The following is a 20632-nucleotide window of genomic DNA, read 5'->3' as shown; positions in this document are numbered from 1 at the left end:
CCACATCAATGCTGAATTGGTCAGCCAAGTCCTGGTAGAATGCTTAACCCCAACCTTATGAGAAAAAGTAAAATGTTTGTTGAAAAAATTTTTGAGACATTCACTGTGCTGGATGGATACCTTGAAGAGGGACTGTTTACAGCAATATGAATGAGGCATTATTGTAAGGGATCAAACCATAATCCAAAGTCAGTGAATGACAGACTTGTAAAACTGCTATACTGAAGAGAAGAAGGGAGAAAGGTTTATTTTAACCCTGTAGTTGGTGGGTGGGCTTTCCAAGTTGTGCTAGTGGTAGAGAACCTGCCTGCCAATGCAGGAGACATAAGAGATGCAGATTTGATCCCTGAGTTGAAAAGATCCCATGGAGGAGGGCGTGGCAACCCACTCTAGTATTCTTACCTGGGGAATCCCATGGACAGAAGAGCTTGGTGGGCCATAGTCCATAGGATTGCAAAGAGTCAGATATGCATGAACATAGTGGGTGGTGATTTATAGGAGACCATCTTGAAAAAAGTACAGATTTGGGGTTGAAGAACATGGTCAGTCTGTTGCAGGAAAGAGAGTGCGATACAAGAGGATGGTCACATCCCAGGTCATGTCTGCATCCCTAGGATAGCCACAAAGTGTGGGTTCTTGGCTTCATGCTGAAAATAATTCAAGAGCAAGAGATAGTAAAGTGAACGAGGTTTATTCAGGGAGGAAAAATATACCACTGACAGAATGTGGGCTGTCTTGAAAGGCAAGAGAGGTTCTTGAGGCTCAAGGGCATGGGGTTGTCAGTTTTTATAGGGATGGATAATTTTATAGGCTAATAAGTGGGAATAATCTTCCAGCTATTTTGGGAAGGAGTGGGGATTTCTAGGAATTCGGCCACCACCATGTTTTGACCTTTATGGTCAATCTTGGAACCATCATGGTGCCTATGGGTGTGTCATCTAGCTTACTGATGAAGTCATCTAGCTTACAATGAAAATAGACTCATCTGCCATCTTGGATCTTATTGTTGTTCAGTCACTAAGTCATATCTGACTCTTTGTGACCCCATAGACTACAGCATACCAGACTTCCTTGTCCTTCACCATTTCCTGGAGCTTGCTAAAGTTCATGTCCATTGAGTCAGAGATGCCATCCAACCATCTTGTCCTTTGTTGTCCCCTTCTCCTGCCTTCAATCTTTTCCAGCATCAGAATCTTTTCTAGTGAGTCAGCTCTTCATATCAGTGGCCAAAGTATTAGAGCTTCAGTTTCAGCATCAGTCCTTCAAGATTGATTTCCTTTAGGATTGACTGGTCTGATCTCCTTGCTGTCCAAGGGACTCTCAAGAGTCTTCTCCAGAACCACAGTTGGAAAGCATCAATTCTCCAGCACTCTGTTTGCATCTATTTGGTTCTAATCAGTTTATATCATCTCCTTGGGCTATGTCATTCTGTTAAATTTGTGCCCGCCCCACTTCCTGTCTCAAGTACAAGGAATAATCCCTGGGAATAAAACCTCTGACTTTATTCTCCTTTCTCCCTTTGATCTCCTGCTTCTAATTAGTCAACACTCTAGAAAGCACAGGTTGGGAAAGTCCCTTGTGGTTTATAGAAGTCAGGCTTCTGGGGCAGAAAGGATGGTAGAGATGAATGAATTGTAACTCTGATAGAGCCTAGGGAAGATATCCATCCCACCTGTAATCCTTGGTATGGTAGAGGGAGATACAAGATACATAGACCCTAAGAGCTCATTAATACATCTCAAGGATTGGAAATTCAGTTGGCTCTCTTGAGGATCCATTGCTTGAAAGATTAGGAAGAGTTCTATAAACAAAGAGTTAAAGAGGAGACAATTTATAAAAAGAGAATAACAGGAAATCATATGGAAAAAAAATACACTGTGTTTCATTGTACTTATGGGTAATTAGAGCAAAGCAATTAGCAATAGCATTTACCACAATGTGCCATTACTATTTTTGTTTATTGCAAAACCACTTATTGATGAAATAGGTTGAGTGTCAGTTTTTGAGCAATATACCACACCCCATCTGTCATATAATTGGTATTTTTGGAGCTTGAGCTTCAGCAAATGGAATCATTTGGGGACACTGTCTTGCTCTGATACTCACACAGGTATTTCATCCTCTTCCCTTTTATAAATGATTTATTTGTAAATCAACATCTTTAAAAAGAAAATAAAAAATAGCAGGATTCAGTGAGACACAAAGTTGATACTGTGATCTGAGATTCAGGTAGAAGTAGGGAAACAATTGATTAATCTGGACCTTTGCAGCAAAATAGCACTTGTTATGGGGCTTTTGTTGGGCCTCTTTCACAGTATTCATGAGATGCCCCACTTACTGAGCAGGATGGCAGGTCCATTATCAGAACTGTTAAGTCCTTGAAGCAAAATAGATATTACATGTGTAAAATGAATTCAGCAATCACACACTAATTAGGTTTCCTTTCAAAAGATAGGAGTTGGGGGGGAAATTGTCTCTTTTGCACCAGGTTACTGATGTGGCAGGAATACAACAGGAGACACCTAGTTTGTTGAGTCAAAGGTATAAAGAAGTGGACATGTGTTTGCAAATACTTCTCTCTTTGTTCAGCTTCCAGTAAAAGCCATAAAGGTTTTATATTCTGCCAGATTTAATAAACACTTCTGTCTAGTGTTTGTGGTCAGTTGCAAAAAAGGCAGTGACTTGAATATGTACTTAGGGGCTATTTTCTGTCATAGTCTCTCAGCTGCTATGCTTCTCCAATGGTGAGATGCCAAATATTCAGCATAAATTTATTTTTAGGACAAAACAGTTGCAAAAGGCCCAGCCTGTCAACATAATGACCGTGATTGCTCCCTTGCAGAAGCAAACTGAGGTGATTGTAGAGTTTTTTGCTGAGTAACTTGAGCTGAGAGCATAAAAGAATTCCTATTTAACATCCAAGGAAAACTTTTTTAAAATTCATTTTGTATGCATCTTCTCACATTTCAACATTTCCTAATTGTAAAGTGGTCCTGGACTCAATTACAAAGTGCATGTATGGAGGCTTCCCCACACCAACAAGCAACTCTCAGATGCCAGCATTTCTGACACATGCTACCAGAGATGGAGTCAGATTTCACGGGTAAAGGACTCAATCTCCTAAGTCAGCCTTCTATTTAAGATGCCAGTTGCAAGCCCAGGTTTCTACCTGTGCTTCTGACCAGCAGGCTACAGATTAGAAGTTCCCTTGATGCCCACATCAGGTTCAATTAATTTGCTAGAATGGATCATAGAACTCAGGAAATCCAGCTTATTTACTAGATTACTGATCTGTTAGAAAAGGATATTAAAGAACATGAAATCAACAAGCTAGACAGAGAGATACACAGGGTGAGGTCCTGAACCAAGAGGAACCTCTGTCCTCTTGGCACCGGGAAGCATTCTGGCTCCCGAATGTGGAAGTTTTCCACAATGGGCCAAAAACCTGTCCTCTGGGAGTTTGATGGAGGCGTCATTTATAGTTACGAGTAACAAAATCTGTCAGTGATGACCGATTCAACCTCCAGCCCCTTGCCCCTCCCTGAAATCAGGTGGGAAGACTGAAAGTTTCAAAAATCTGATCATGTGGTTGGTTCTCCTTGTTCAGTTCAGTTGCTCAGTCATGTCCAACTCTTTGTGATCCCATGAATCGCAGCACACCAGGCATCCCTGTCCATCACCAACTCCCGAAGTTCACTCAAACTCATGTCCATTGAGTCAGTGATGCCATCCAGCCATCTCATCTTCTGTCATCCCCCTCTCCTTCTGCCCCCAATCCCTCCCAGCATCAGGGTCCTTTCCAATGAATCAACTCTTCGCAAGAGGTGGCCAAAGTATTGGAGTTTCAGCTTCAGCATCAGTCCTTCCAATGAACACCCAGGACTGATCTCCTTCAGGATGGACTGGTTGGATCTCCTTGCAGTCCAAGGGACTCTCAAGAATCTTCTCCAACACCACAGTTCAAAAGCATCAATTTTTTGGAGCTCAGCTTTCTTCACAGTCCAACTCTCACATCCATACATGACCACTGGAAAAACCATAGCCTTGACCAGACAGCCCTTTGTTGGCAAAGTAATGTCTCTGCTTTTTAATATGCTATCTAGGTTGGTCATAACTTTCCTTCCAAGGAGTAACTGTCTTTTAATTTCATGGCTGCAATAGCCAGCCCCTATCCTTGGATGAGACTGAAAAGTCACCTTCCCTGAGAACTGACGACAAGAGACCAAATATCATTCCATTTCTCTTCTCTCTCAGGAAAGTCCAAGGTTTGGAGAGCTATGATGATGAATATGAAGCTGAATATACTTAAATTTCTCATATATATATTTGGTCAACTGAAGAAAAAATAAATTTATTTCTTCCTATAAATCACATCACATTTATCTACCCTGACATTTAAAATACCTTTAAACTTGTACTGTTGTTATTAGAAAGAGCATCATACTTTCTTCCCTCCCACCACTCTAAGGAGACAAACAATAGCTTATTTTATATTAGTTTTGAATGACACAAACAATAAAATGATTTTTTTCTTCTGATAAATGAATTCAACCATAGAGAATACAAAATGTATGAATCACAAGTTATCAGCACCCACTTCCCCAAACATTATCTCTCACCTTTCTCCAGAGATAACTAGCAGTATCAGTTAGAGACATGTTTGGATCGCTCTGAAGGCTTGCTGCCTTTCTCCTTGTGGTGTTTACTTAGTTCAGCAGATCTTAGCCAGCTCCAAGTGAAGTAGGAGTTATTATCAGTTGATAAGCTCCAAAAATCTCCCTCTTTTAACAATACCAGTTATGCCACTGAGGGGCTTTCATTGTAACCTGTTGTTTGACTAGATGTTCTAATGCAACATTTTCCAACTTACTTATGTAGAAAGATAAGGGTATAATTTCTTCTCCTGGACACACTTTCCCATGGAACATCAATCAACATTAGGACTAAACATAACTTTCTGTGGGATTCTTTACCTGTTATTAATAGATTTTCCCAGTTTTATATTGTGTAACATTAGATGTGTATGTGTCTGCATGAAGTATGTATATCTTTTGAAACATTTTCCATACTGTTTGAATCTATATATCTAAATCTATATCTAAACATAATACTATAAGATATATATATATAAATTTATGTGTTATAATTTTATTTCTTCCATATGTAGGCTTAACATAATATAACCTATACTTCCACCAACTATATATCTATTTAGCTATAATTTTGCTTTCTTTCTGTCTTATTAATGTAGACCAACAATTACCAATTTGAAAATGTGAAAGGAAGAAAATGTTATAACTAAACTAAAATTCAATTTAGATAAGAGTAAATTAACAAGAACCAAGTAAAACCTTAATAGAAAAATATCCTACTCCAATATATTATTGGAGTATCCTATATTCACATCAACCAGCTCCATGATAGTTTATTTTTTCCAGGCTAATGAGGAAAAAAAAAATCACATCCTTTATTTTGCATTTTGCTTGTTGCTAATGAAGTTGACCATACAGCCTATTGAACATATTAATTTTCTCTATGAAACATTTTTCCTTCCCAATGATCATTTCTTAATAAGACTTATTATGGTCAGTGTAAATAATAAAGCTAACATGTTTTCCCAGTGGAGTTTATTAAAGCATTCTTTCCACAAAGAATTGAATTATCAATGTTGTCATTCTTTTGTGCCAGCAGATACATTACTCTTCTCTGTTCAATATTATATAGACATTTATTCATCCCTGTGCCAATACAAACATGTTATTCCACATCCTAACATATTTTTATAGTGGTAGTAGTTTGACCTCTTTGCATTTGATTATTGTAACATCTACAAAGTTTCATATATATGCTTAACCCAGTTTCTTAAAAATTTTGTTGATGTTTTAATTGAGATTTAAATATTTTAATATTAAAATAGTAGGGTTTTTTCTATTAAGGTTTTATTTGGTTGTTATCAACTTACTCTCATCTAAATTAAATTTTAGTTTGCTTATAATATTTTTTTCTTTTACATTTTCAAGTTTGTTATTGCTGATCTTCATCAATTAGATGGAAGGAAAGCAAAATTACAGATAAATAGACCATAAATCATTTATTCTTTATATGAGAATATGGTCAGTAACTTCATTATTTACTCATTGTATAGTTATACATCTTTAAAAATAAAGAGGTTATTTATGAACACCAAAGTATTAAAGGAGCTTAGGGTCTTGTTACAAGGTAAGTGTAGAAATAATTACTGTTTAATATATGTTCCAGCAATTACCAGCTAGAAAATAGTGAAAATAAATGAAAGAAATTATAAGAGACATCCTGTCAACTGAATGTATTTTGAAATACACATATTGTGAAATGGGTATTACTTGAAAAGAAAATCCACACAAATTCACTGAGATAGTAGACCTGGGTTGTGAGAGTGGGAAGGGATGAGCATAGCAGGTGAGAGTGGACGCAGAGCTATAGTGCCCGGCTTTCATTCCACCTCTGGTCATTACCAGCGCCACAACCTTGGAGCAATCACATGGCCACTGTGTGGCTCAGTCTCCTCAACTGTAAACTCCACATATTAATAATATATATCCTATAACATTTTATAGGATTGGAATGCATCAATACTGTGTACATATAATACTGCTTAGAATAACAAGGACATGAGCTTGTCAGTTATTCATATTGTGTAAAACCTGAAAATGTGAATATTTTGCAAGTGAATTCCAAACTCAAGAGGATTTTCTTTGGAATATAAAACAGTAATTTAAAAATTGAATAAATTAAAAACAAGTATGAATAATAAGGGCACTATAAAAAAGAGCCAAGTATATCTATTATTATGAGCTATTAAGCACAAAGTTAGATACAATGGAAAGATATTGGGAGGATTAATAGAATTATAACCCTGAAACTTTCTGTAAAGATTCATTAAAATATTAGTAATACCAAGTACCATGGATTAAGGCTTGATACATGTCAGATATTCTAGTAGGTTTTTTTAAAAATTAATTTTTACTGGAGTCTAGTTGATTTACAATGTGTTAGTTTCTTCTGTACAGCAGAATAAATCAGTTATATATATAATCTTTTTCAGAATCTATCCCCATACAGGTCACTATAGAGTATTGTGTGAAGTTCCCTGTGCTATACAGTAGTCCTTATTGGTTTCCTATTTATAGGTACAAAGTATACATAGTAGTGTGTATGTGTAATCCCAATCTCCCAATTTATCCCTCCCACTCCAATCCCCTTGGTAACCATAAATTTGTTTTCTACATCTGTGACCCCGTTTCTGTTTTGTAAATAAGCTTATTTGTATATCTTTTTTAAGATTCCACATATAAACAATATCATGATATTTATCTTTCTCTGCCTGACTTCACTCAGTATGACCGTCTCCAGGTCCATCCATGTTGTTGTAAATGGCATTTTTTTTTTTATTGGCAAAGTCACATTTAATAATAACAGACTAGAAGAGCAAGAAAGTTTAAGAGTTGTAGGCATCTACACTCCATGCTCTATGACAATTAAGTCTTGGCTGGCCAGAAAGAGTCTAAGTTTTGCTTGATCTCCCTAGCTTCTGCTTTTCTACCCAAACTCTTGAGTTAAGATAGCTCCAGAAATTGGTCTAGGATTACCTTCTTTTCTGTCTATGCTCTACCCCTAGATAATCCTACCTCCGTACATCACAGAGCACTCACCCACTCTCCAACCACCTTTTACATCTCCACTTGGATGTTACATGTCCATTTTTAGAACCTATTCTCCACCAGATTATATTTTAAAAACGTGAATGAGGTCATACTTATTTTCCGGCTAAATTTCTTTAGTGGCTTTCATTTCTCTTAAGATTAAAATTCAAATTATTTACCATGGTGTAAAAGGCCTGATGATTTCTTTCTAATTCTTCATGTCCTCTCTCATCACTCATAGCTATTCTGGTTTTCTTTTTCTTCCTTGCAGGAACTAAATCTTTTGCTCTTTTTTTTTTTTTTCTTCCATTTATTTTTATTTGTTGGAGGCTAATTACTTTATAATATTGCAGTGGTTTTTGTCATACATTGAAATGAATTAGCCATGGATTTACATGTATTCCCCACCCCTGTCCCCCCTCCCACCTCCCTCTCCACCCCATCCCTCTGGGTCTTCCCAGTGCACCGGGCCTGAGCACTTGTCTCATGCATCCAACCTGGGCTGGTGATCTGTTTCACCCTAGATATACATGTTTCGATGCTGTTCTCTTGAAACATCCCGTCCTCGCCTTCTCCCACAGAGTCCACAAGTCTGTTCTATACATCTGAGTCTCTTTTTCTTTTTTTACATATAAGGTTATCGTTACCATCTTTCTAAATTCCATATATATGTGTTAGTATACTGTAATGGTCTTTATCTTTCTGGCTTACTTCGCTCTGTATAATGGGTTCCAGTTTCACCCATCTCATTAGAACTGATTCAAATGAATTCTTTTTGATGGCTGAGTAATATTCCATGGTGTATATGTACCACAGCTTCCTCATCCATTCGTCTGCTGATGGGCATCTAGGTTGCTTCCATGACCTGGCTATTATAAACAGTGTTGCGATGAACATTGGGGTGCACATGTCTCTTTCGGATCTGGTTTCCTCAGTGTGTATGCCTAGAAGTGGTATTGCTGGGTCATATGGCAGATCTATTTCCAGCTTTTTAAGGAATCTCCACACTATTTTCCATAGTGGCTGTACTAATTTGCATTCCCACCAACAGTGTAAGAGGGTTCCCTTTTCTCCACACCCTCTCCAGCATTTATTGCTTGTAGACTTTTGGATAGCAGCCATCCTGACTGGTGTATAATGGTACCTCATTGTGGTTTTGATTTGCATTTCTCTGATAATGAGTGATGTTGAGCATCTTTTCATGTGTTTTTTTGCCATCCGTATGTCTTCCTTGGAGAAATGTCTGTTTAGTTCTTTGGCCCATTTTTTGATTGGGTCATTTATTTTTCTGGAGTTGAGCTGGAGGAGTTGCTTGTATATATTTGAGATTAATCCTTTGTCTGTTGCTTCATTTGCTATTATTTTCTCCCAATCTGAGGGCTGTCTTTTCACCTTACTTATAGTATCCTTTGTTGTGCAAAAGCTTTTAAGTTTCATTAGGTCCCATTTGTTTATTTTTGCTTTTGTTTCTAAAATTCTGGGATGTGGGTCATAGAGGATCCTGCTGTGATTTATGTCAGAGAGTGTTTTGCCTATGCTCTCCTCTAGGAGTTTTATAGTTTCTGGTCTTACATTTAGATCTTTAATCCATTTTGAGTTTATTTTTGTGTATGGTGTTAGAAAGTGTTCTAGTTTCATTCTTTTACAAGTGGTTGACCAGTTTTCCCAGCACCACTTGTTAAAGAGGTTGTCTTTTTTCCATTGTATATCCTTGCCTCCTTTGTCGAAGATAAGGTGACCATAGGTTCGTGGATTTATCTCTGGGCTTTCTATTCTGTTCCATTGATCTATATTTCTGTCTTTGTGCCAGTACCATACTGTCTTGATGACTGTGGCTTTGTAGTATAGTCCGAAGTCAGGCAGGTTGATTCCTCCAGTTCCATTCTTCTTTCTCAAGATTACTTTGGCTATTCGAGGTTTTTTGTATTTCCATACAAACTGTGAAATTATTTGTTCTAGTTCTGTGAAAAATACCGTTGGTAGTTTGATAGGGATTGCATTGAATCTATAGATTCCTTTGGGTAGAATAGCCATTTTGACAATATTGATTCTTCCAATCCATGAACACGGTATATTTCTCCATCTGTTTGTGTCCTCTTTGATTTCTTTCATCAGTGTTTTATAGTTTTCTATGTATAGGTCTTTTGTTTCTTTAGGTAGATATACTCCTAAGTATTTTATTCTTTTTGTTGCAATGGTGAATGGTATCGATTCCTTAATTTCTCTTTCTGTTTTCTCATTGTTAGTGTATAGGAATGCAAGAGATTTCTGTGTGTTAATTTTATATCCTGCAACTTTACTGTATTCACTGATTAGCTCTAGTAATTTTCTGGTGGAGTCTTTAGGGTTTTCTATGTAGAGGATCATGTCATCTGCAAACAGCGAGAGTTTCACTTCTTCTTTTCCTATCTGGATTCCTTTTACTTCTTTTTCTGCCCTGATTGCTGTGGCCAACACTTCCAAAACTATGTTGAATAGTAGTGGTGAGAGTGGGCACCCTTGTCTTGTTCCTAGTAAATGGCATTTTTCATTCTTCTTAATTACTGAGTAATTCCATTGTGTGTGTATACCATATCTTCTTAAATATTCTTGTAGTCTTTTAACCAGCATGCCCCATTACAGCAAGTGAGGTGATTTGTTACTATCTCATGCTGTAGGTAAAGACATAAGAAAACAGGGACATTGAACGGCTTATTACTAGCTGTATCCTAACAAAAGACAAGGAAATATTTTAAGTATGAAATAATAAATGTCAATCATATGTTACATCCTGTGTACTTTATTAAATATTTTAAAAGTTATACAAATAAAACTGGATACCTCATGAATCAGATTGGGCACAGAGTTTTGGTTCAATAAACATGAAAGCCAACCTATAAAGCCTTGGTGAATAATGTAAGCGTTCCTATTATTTTCTTCATGAGGTCTGTAAGCAGACACACAGAGTAAAATAGTGTTACCAAATCCACATGACAGGACAATGAATTGAGAAACAAGGTGATGGAGCAAGGAATAGTGACTTTATTTGGAAAGCCAGAAAACCGAGAAGACGGTGAACTAATGTCCTAAAGAACCATCTTAATTCCTGGTAGAATTCAGACATTTTGATGTGAAGGGAAAAGGGAAAGCAAAAAAGGCAGATGACAGACTTCTTGGAGTTGCCTTGCCTTCAAGGGGAACAAAACCTTTCTTCTTCATGTAGGTATCATAAGGCTGCTGCAAAACTTCAAGTTAGCAGTTATATTTGCTTTACCACTCCTATCACTGCTTATCCACAGGATTGCTAGGCTGAAAGCAAACTTATTGACAACAAATAATAGCCATAACTAACCCAGGGATGGGATGTGAGCTGTCTTAAGGGAATTTAATGAGCTATTTGGGCACAAGCAACCTCTGTCTAATGCTTAACTCATGATGTGCAGGGTTAAAAGAATAGAATACATAGCCTGAAGAATGAGGGAGTCACATTCAACATGGTGTCAGTTCTGTTCTTCCTCTGTAACAGTAAGCTGAAGGATACCTTAAGCCTCCTCTTGCCACATTCTCATCCTCCAGCTCATCTTTCTCACATCACCTCTATACCTCCTCCCACTGCCTTTCTTTATCTGCTGGCTTTGCTGTACTCTCACATCTCCCATTTCTGGAAGATGCACCTGATACCCTAATCTAATAGAATTTCTTGATACAACTAGCAACCCCTCCTTTCCCGTTTCCCCAAATTTCAACTGATAAGTCTGATTTGTAATATAATACAGTAATTGATTTCTTTTCATCACATACTTTAAGTAAACATATAAATATGTCTCTCTGTACATGCAAATTTTAAACACATTTTAATGTTTATAATCACCTGTCACATGACATTTTAATGACATAGAGATCTTCTATTATATGAATGTTTACTGTGGTTTTCAACCAGTTCTCAGTTGTTGAAAAATTTGGTTGTTTTGCATTTTTCATTCCTACAAATAACTGTAAAACAAACAGCCTTGCAGTTAATTATACTAAAAGTTTGACCATATGCTTAATTATTTCCTTAGGATAAATTTCTAGTAATTGAATTTTTAGTTCATTGTTTATACATATTGTTAAGGCTTTTGATACACATAATCAAATTACCCTGCAAATAGTTCAAGTCTATACACATTTAAATCCACTCCAGCAGTGACTGAGTGATAGTTTAAAAAAAAGTATCTCATTGCTGTATTAATTTGCATTTCACAGTAAGGTGTGAAATTGTTTAATAATGTTACTTTTGCCAAAAACTATAGCCAGTGGTCTTCATAGCATTTTTTAATTTAAGCAGTTGAGATTGAAACTGTAATAGTTCAGCATGGTATACACACATAGACATACATGCTAAACATATTTTTTATGCATTAAATGAACACACACATGCATACATATTTCAAATCACTGGTTTAACACTTTAAAAGTCAAATAGGTAGATGTCTACCTTTCAAATACTAGTACTTACCATATAAAACAGTGTTTTTCATGTTTTTCCAAGTCCATGAGTGGTTTGTGTAATAAATTTAGAGGATTGATATAAATTTTTTCCCCAACTACCATAAAATAGAACAAAGAGAACAATATATGGATGTGTATATGTTCTTTTTTTCCCATTTTATTTAATTTTATTATTTTATATTGGAAGAGTTAGTTAACAGTTTTCTATTAATTTCAGGTATACAGCAAAGTGATTCAGTTATATATGTATCTATTTTTTTCAAATGCTTTTCCCATTTAGGTTGTTACATAATATTAAGCAGAGTTCCTGCTTAATATTAACAGAGTTCCTGTTCCATACAGTAGGTTGTTTATGGTTATCAATTTTAAATATAGTACTGTGTACTGTATATTTATATGTACATATAAATTCAAAATTCAGTAACTATTCCTCCTCCTCACCCTGCTGGTAACCATAAGTTCATTCTCCAGTTCTGTTTTTCTTTCTCAAGTTTGCTTTGGCTATTTGGGGTCTTTTGTTGTTCAGTAGCTCAGTCATGTCTGAATCTGCAACCCCATGGACTGCAGCACACCAAGCTTCTCTGTCCTTCACTATCTCCCTCAGTTTGCTTAAACTCATGTCCATTAAGTCCCTGATGCCATCCAGTTATCTCATTTTCTGTCACCCCCTTCTCTTCCTACCCTCAATCTTTCCAGTATCAGGGCTTTTCCAGTGAGTTAGTGCTTCACATCAAGTGGCTAAAGTATTGGAGCATCAGCTTCAGCATCAGTCCTTCCAATGACTATTCAGCGTTGATTTCCTTTAGAAATGACTGGTTTGATCTCCTTGCTGTCCAAGGGACTCTCAAGAATCTTCTCCCTCACCATGGTTCAAAAGCATCAATTCTTCAGTGCTCAGCCTTCTTTATGGTCCAGCTCTCACATCTGTGCCTGACTACTGGAAAAACCATAGCTTTGACTATATGGAACTTCATTGGGAAAGTGATATCTCTGCTTTTTAATATGCTGTCTAGGTTTGTCATAGTTTTTCTTACAAGGAGCAAGTATCTTTTAATTTCATAGCTGCAGTCACTGTCCACAGTGATTTTGGGGCCCCAAAAATAGAGTCTGTCACTGTTTCCCGATCTATTTGCCATGATGTGATGGGGCCAGAATCCATGATCTTAGTATCTTGAATGTTGAGGAGTTTTAAGCCATATTTTTCACTCTCCTCTTTCACCTTCATCAAGAAACTCTAGTTCCTCTTCACTTTCTGCCATTAGGGTGGTATCATCTGCATATCTGAGGTCATTGATATTTCTCCCAGCAATCTTGATTCTAGTTTGTGCTTCATCCAGTCTGTCATTTAACATGATGTACTCTACATATAAGTTAAATAAGTAGGCTGACAATATAGAGCCTTGATGTACTCTTTTCCCAATTTTGAACCAGTCTATTCTGTGTCCAGTTCTAACTGTTGCATCTTGACCTGAATACAGGTTTCTCAGGAGGCAAGTAAGGTGGTCTGGTATTCCCATCTCTTTAAGAATTACCCACAGTTTGTTGTGATCCACACAACGGCTTTAGCATAGTCAATGAAGCAGAAGTAGATGTGTTTCTGGAATTCCCTGGCTTTTTCTATGATCCATTGAATGTAGACAGTTTGATCTCTGGCTCCTCTGGGCTTTTCTAAAACCAGCTTGTACATCTGGAAGTTCTTGGTTCACATAATATTGAAGGATTCACATACTATCTTGAAGGATTTTGAGCATAGTCTTCAGTTCAGTTCAGTTCAGTTCAGTTGTTCAGTTGTGTCCAACTCTTTGCGTCCCCATGAATCGCAGCACGCCAGGCCTCCCTGTCCATCACAAACTCCCAGAGTTTACTCAAACTCATGCCCATCGAGTTGGTGACGCCATCCAGCCATCTCATCCTCTGTCATCCCCTTCCCCTCCTGCCCCCAATCCCTCCCAGCATCAGGGTCTTTTCCAATGAATCAACTCTTTGCATGAGATGGTGAAAGTACTGGAGTTTCAGCTTCAGCATCAGTCCTTCCAATGAACACCCAGAACTTATCTCCTTCAGGATGGACTGGTTGGATCTCCTTGCAGTCCAAGGGACTCTCAATAGTTTTGCTAGCATGTAAAATGAGTGTGCTCCTTTGGGATTGGAATGAAAACTAATCTTTTCTAGTCCTGTGACCACTCCTGACTTCCAAATTTGCTAGAATATTGGGTGCAGCACTCTAACAGCATTTTTTTTTTTTTTTAGCATTCAAAATAGCTCAACTGGAATTCCATAGCATCCACTAACTTGATTTGTAGTAATGCTTCCTAAGGCCCACTTGACTTCACAGTCCAGGATGTCTGGCTCTAGGTGAATGACCACACCATCATGATTATCCGGGTCATTAAGAACTTTTTCGTACAGTTCTGTTTATTCCTGCCACTTCTATTTATTTTTTAATTTTTTTTATTAGTTGGAGGCTAATTACTTTACAATATTGTAGTGGATTTTGTCATACATTAACATGAATCAGCCATGGATATTCCTGCCACTTCTTAATCTCTCTTGCTTCTATCAGATCCTTGTCATTTTTGCCCTTCATTGTGCCCATTTTTGCATGAAATGTTTCCTTGGTATTTCTAATTTTCATGATGATATCTCTAGTCTTTCCCATTCAATTTTTTTTTTCCTCTAGTTCTTTACATTCCTCACTCAAAAAGGCTTTCTTATCGTTCCTTGCTGTTCTTTGGGACACTGAGTTCAGATGGGTATATCTTTCCTTTTCACCTTTGCCTTTCATGTCTCTTCTTTTCTCAGCTATTTGTAAGGCCTCCTTATATAAATCTTTGTCTTCTTGCATTTCTTTTTCTTGGGGATGGTTTTGGTCACCACCTCCTATACAATATTATGACCCTAAATCCATAGCTCTTCAGGCACTCTGTCTCCCAGATCGAATCCTTTGAATCATTTGTCACCTCCATGGCATAATCATAAGGGATTTGATTTAGGTCACACTTGAATCTGAGCCTGTATTTTGCAATAAGAAGTTGATGGTATGAGCTACAGTCAGATCCAGGTCTTGTTTTTGCTGACTGTATAGATATTCTCTATCTTTGACTACAATCAGTATAATCAATCTGATTTCGGTATTGACCATCTGGTGATGACCATATGTAGAGTTGTCTCTTGTGTTGTTGGAAGAAGGTGTTTGCTATGACCAGTGCATTCTCTTGGCAAAATTCTGTTAGCCTATGCCCTGCTTCATTTTGTACTCCAAGGCCAGATTTGCCTGTCCAGCTATCTCATGACTTCCTACTTTTGCATTCCATTTCCCTATGATGAAAAAGACATCTTTTTTGTGTGTGTTAGTTCTAAATGGTCTTGTAGGTCTTTGTAGAACCATTTGACCTCAGCTTCTTCAGCATTAGTTGTTGGGGCATAGACTTGGATTACTGTGATGTTGAATGGTTTGCCTTGGAAACAAACTGAGGTCATTCTGTCATTTTTGAGATTGCAGCCAAGTATTGCATTTTGGACTCTTTTTTTTTTTTTTTTTAACTATGAGGGCTACTCCATTTCTTCTAAGGGATTCTTGCCCACAGTTATAGATATACTAGTCATTTACTCATTCCCATCCATTTTTGTTTACTGATTCTTAAAATTTCGACATTCACTCCTGTCATCTCCTGTTTAACCACATCCAATTCACTTTGATTACTGGGCCTAATATTCCAGCTCCTGTGCAATATTGTTTTTTACAGCATCATGCTTTACTTTCACCACCAGACACATCCACAACTGGGTGTCATTTCCGCTTTGATTCAGCATCTTCATTCTTTCTGGGGCTATTTCTCTGCTCTTTTCCTGTAGCACTTTGGACACCTACCAACCTGGGAAGCTCACCTTTCAGTGTCATGTCTTTTTACCTTTTCATCCTGCTCATGGAGTCCTCAAGGCAAGAATACTGAAGTGCTTTGCCATTCCCTTCTCCAATGGACCATGTTTTGTCAGGCCTGGCTAGCAGGGACATGCCCATCAGTTGCTGCACATAGCCATAGGACATGCCTGGCACGCTGGTTGTCCCACTGCTTGTCCTCTTAAGTGTGTAAATCTTCTGCAGCCCCTGGGTATTGGCCAACGTGCTGCTCAGGGTCCTGGGCAAAGGCCCTGCTGGAGTTGTTGGCTGGAGACAATCAGTGTTGGAGGATGCCCAGAAGCCAGGAGCGGAGTGCTTCCTGGGATCTCTACTGGCTGCCTTGGGGCAAATCCATCACCCAGGAGCTATGGGGTGTAGAGGGCTCTCTGGCCTCACCATTGCCTCTGGCTGCCCTAGGACTGATTCAGGGTCTTTTGAGTCTCCATACAAACTTCAAGGTTTTTAGTTCTGGTTCTTTGTAAAATGCTATTGGTATTTTGATAGGGATTGCATTGAATCTATAGATTGCCTTGGGTAGTATAGTCATTTTGACAGTATTGAACATAGTATATCTTTCCATCTTTTTGTGTCATCTTTGATTTCTTTCATCAGTGTCTTATAGTTTCAGAGTACAGATTTATGTCCCTTTAGGTAGGCTTATTCCTAGGTATTTTATTTTTTTGATATGAAGGTAAATGAGATAGTTTATTGAATTTCTCTTTCTGCTCTTTTGCTGATATATAGAAATGCAACAGATTTTGTGCATTAATTTTGTAATCTGCAACTTTACAGATTCATTGATAGCTCTAATAGTTTTCTGGGTAGCATCTTTAGGATTTTCTATGTATAGCATCATGTCATCTGCAAACAGTGACAGCTTCTTTTCCAACTTGGATTCCTTTTATTTCTATTTCTTTTCTGATTGCTGTAATGAAGAATTCCAAAGCTATTTTGAGCAAAAGTGATTGCAGTGGACATCCTTGCTTTGTTCCTGATCTAGAGGAGTGCTTTCAACTTTTCATCATTGAGTATGATGTTAACTGTACATTTGACATATATGGTTTTCATTATGTTGAGGAATGAGCCCTCTATGTTTGCTTTCTGTAGAGTATTTATCATAAATGGGTGTTGAATTTTGTCAAAAGATTTTTCTGCATGTATTAAGATGATCATATAGTTTTTATTCTTTTTTTTTTTTTTTGGTGTGGTGTATCATACTGATTGATTTGTAGATAATGAAAAATTCTTACATCCCTGGGGTTAAATCCCACTTGATATGGTATATGATCCTTTTAATATATTGTTAGATTTAGATTGCTAGAATTTTGTTGAGGATTTTTGTATCTATACTCATCAGTGATATTGGCCTGTGATTTTGTTTTTATGTGGTATCTTTTCCTCATTTTGGTGTCAGGCTCTTGTTGGCCTCATAGAATGAGTTTGGGAGTATTCCTTCCTCTGAAATTTTTTGGAAGAGTTTCAGAAAAGAAGGTGTTAACTTTTCTTGAATGTGATAGAATTTGCCTGTAAAGCCATCTCGTCCTCAACTTTTGCTTTTTGGGAGTTTTTAAATCATAGTTTCAATTTCAGTACTTGTCATTGGTCTGTTTGTATTTTCTATCTCTTCCTGATTCCGTCTTAGAAGGTTATACTTTTTAAGAATTTGTCCAGTTTTTCCAGGTTGTCCATTTTTTTGGCATTTACTTGCTTGTAGTGGTCTCTCTTTTTGTTTGTTTTGTTTTTTCCCATTTTTTTAACTGAAATGTAGTTTATAGACAGTATCATACAAGTTTTATTTTGTACAAAATAGTGATTTATAATTTTTAAGTTATACACCATTAATAATTATTATAAAATATTGGCTCTATTCTCCATGTTTTACTTTATACCTTTATACCTTATTTTATACCTAGTAGTTTGTATCTCTTATTACCCTACTTCTGTGTTATTTCTCCCCCTTCCCACTGGTGACCACTAGTTTGTTCTCTGTATTTGTGAGCCTGCTTCTTTTTTTTATATTTACTAGATTTTTGTACTTTTTAGATTTCACACATAAGTGACATCACATATTTGTTTTTCTCTGACATTTCATTTAGCATAATGCTCTTCAAGTCCATCCATGTTGCTGCAAATAGCAAAAGTTCATTATTTTTTATGGTTGAGTAGTAGTCCATTGTGTGTGTGTATGTACACACAATATCTTCTTATCCATTCACTAGTTGATGGACACTTTGGCCATTGCCATATTTTGGCAATTGGAAATAATGCTTCTATGAGTACTGGGGTGTGTGTATCTTTTCAAATTAATGTTTTTGTTTTATTCAGATATCTACCCAGGAATGGAATTGTTGGGTTATATGGTACTTCTATTTCAATTTTTTGAGAAATTTCCATACTCTTTTCCATAGTGGCTTCACCAGTGTGTAATATATCCTTTGTATTTCTGTGGTGTCCATTGTAATGTCTCCTTTTTATTTATTTTTATTGATTTGAGCCTTCTCCCTTTTTTCCCCCAAAATAGATAAATCAATTTTGTTTATGTTTTCAAAGAACCAACTTTAAAAAAAAATTATTTATAGTTGGAGGATGATTACTTTACAACATTGAGGTGGTTTTGGCCATACATTGACATGAATCAGCCACAGGTACACACGTCCCCCTATCCTGAACCCCCCCTTCCTCCCCACCTATCCCTCGTGGTTGCCCCAGAGCACCGGCTTTGAGTGCCCTGCTTCATGCATCAAACTGGCGCTGGTCACTGGTCATCTATTTTGCATATGGTAATATACATATTTCAGTGCTGTTCTCTCACATCAGGAGAAGGCAGTGGCAACCCACTCCAGTGTTCTTGCCTGGAGAATCCCAGGGACGGAGGAGCCTGGTGGGCTCCCATCTATGGGGTCGCATAGAGTTGGACACGACTGAAGCGACTTAGCAGCAGCAGCAGCTCTCATAGCATCCCACCCTCACCTTCTCTCATACCGTCCAAAGTCTCTTCCTTACATCTGTGTCTCTTTTGCTGCCTTACACATAGGATCATCATTACCATCTTTCTAAATTCTGTATATATATATGCATTAATATACCATATTGGTGTTTCTCTTTCTGACTTACTTCATTCTGTATAATAGGCTCCAGTTTCATCCACCTCATTAGAACTGATTCAAATTCTTTGTAAAGCTGAGTAATATTCCACTATGTATATGTACCAAACTTCCTTATCCATTTGTCTGCCAATGGACATCTGTTGCTTCCATGTCCTAGCTATTATAAACCCTGCTGCAATGAACATTGGGGTACATGTGTCTCTTTCAGTTCTGGTTTCCTGTATGCCCACCAGTGGGATTGCTGGGTCATATGGCAGTTCTATTTCCAGTTTTTTAAGGAATCTCCACACTGTTCTCCATAGTGGCTGCACCAGTTTTCATTCACATCAACGGTGTAAAAGGGTTCCCTTTTCTCCATACCCTCTCCAGTGTTTATTGTTTGTAGACTTTTTTATGGCAGCCATTCTGACTGGTGTGAGATGGTACCTCACTGTGGTTTTCATTTGCATTTCTCTAATAATGAGTGACGTTGAGCATCTTTCATATGTTTGTTAGCCATCTGTATGTCTTCTTTGGAGAAATGTTCAGTTCTTTGATTGAGTTGTTCATTTTTCTGTTATATGAGCAGCTTGTATATTTTGGAGATTAATTCTTTGTCAGTTGCTTTGTTTGCTATTATTTTCTCCCATTCTGAAGGCTGCCTTTTCACCTTGCTCATAGTTTTCTTTGTTGTGCAAAAGCTTTCAAGTTTAATTAGGTCCCATTTGTTTGTTTTCATTTTTATTTACATTACTCTGGGAGGTGGGTCATAGAGGATCTTGCTGTGATTTATGTCAGGGAGTGTTCCGCCTATATTTTCCTCTAAGAGTTTTATGGTTTCTGCTCTTAGATTTAAATCTTTAATCCACTTTGAGCTTATTTTTGTGTGTGGTGTTAAAACATGAAGAACCAACTTTAATTAAAAGTCTATTAAGTCAATTACATATATAAATGGATAATTAATAAAGAACAATGAAAACAATTTAAAAAACCTAGCTTTTAGTTTCATTAATCTTTCCTGCTTTCTTCATTTCTATTTCATTTATTTCTGCTCTGATATTTATGATTGGTATCTCTAATTTTCCTGAAGGGATCTCATGTATCCCATTCTATTGCTTTCCTCTAATTCTTTGCACTGATCACTGAGAAAGGCTTTCTTATCTCTCCTTGCTATTCTTTGGAACTCTGCATTCAAATGGGTATATCTTTCCTTTTCTCCTTTGCCTTTAGCTTCTCTTCTTTTCTCAGCTATATGTAAGCCCTCTTCAGACAACTCTTTTTGCATTTCTTTTTCTTGGGGGTGGTGTTGATCACTGCCTCCTGTACAATGTCTTGAACCTCTGTCCATAAGACTAGAGATCTCTTCAAGAAAATTAGAGATACCAAGGTACATTTCATGCAAAGATGAGCACAATAAAGGACAGAAATGTTACCACTTCTAACAGAAGCAGAAGATATTAAGAAGAGGTAGCAAGAATACACAGAAGAACTAT

Source organism: Odocoileus virginianus, chromosome 7, assembly GCF_023699985.2.
Source record: "Odocoileus virginianus isolate 20LAN1187 ecotype Illinois chromosome 7, Ovbor_1.2, whole genome shotgun sequence".
NCBI classification, from domain to species: domain Eukaryota; kingdom Metazoa; phylum Chordata; class Mammalia; order Artiodactyla; family Cervidae; genus Odocoileus; species Odocoileus virginianus.
Note: the sequence above shows the minus strand (reverse complement) of the source record.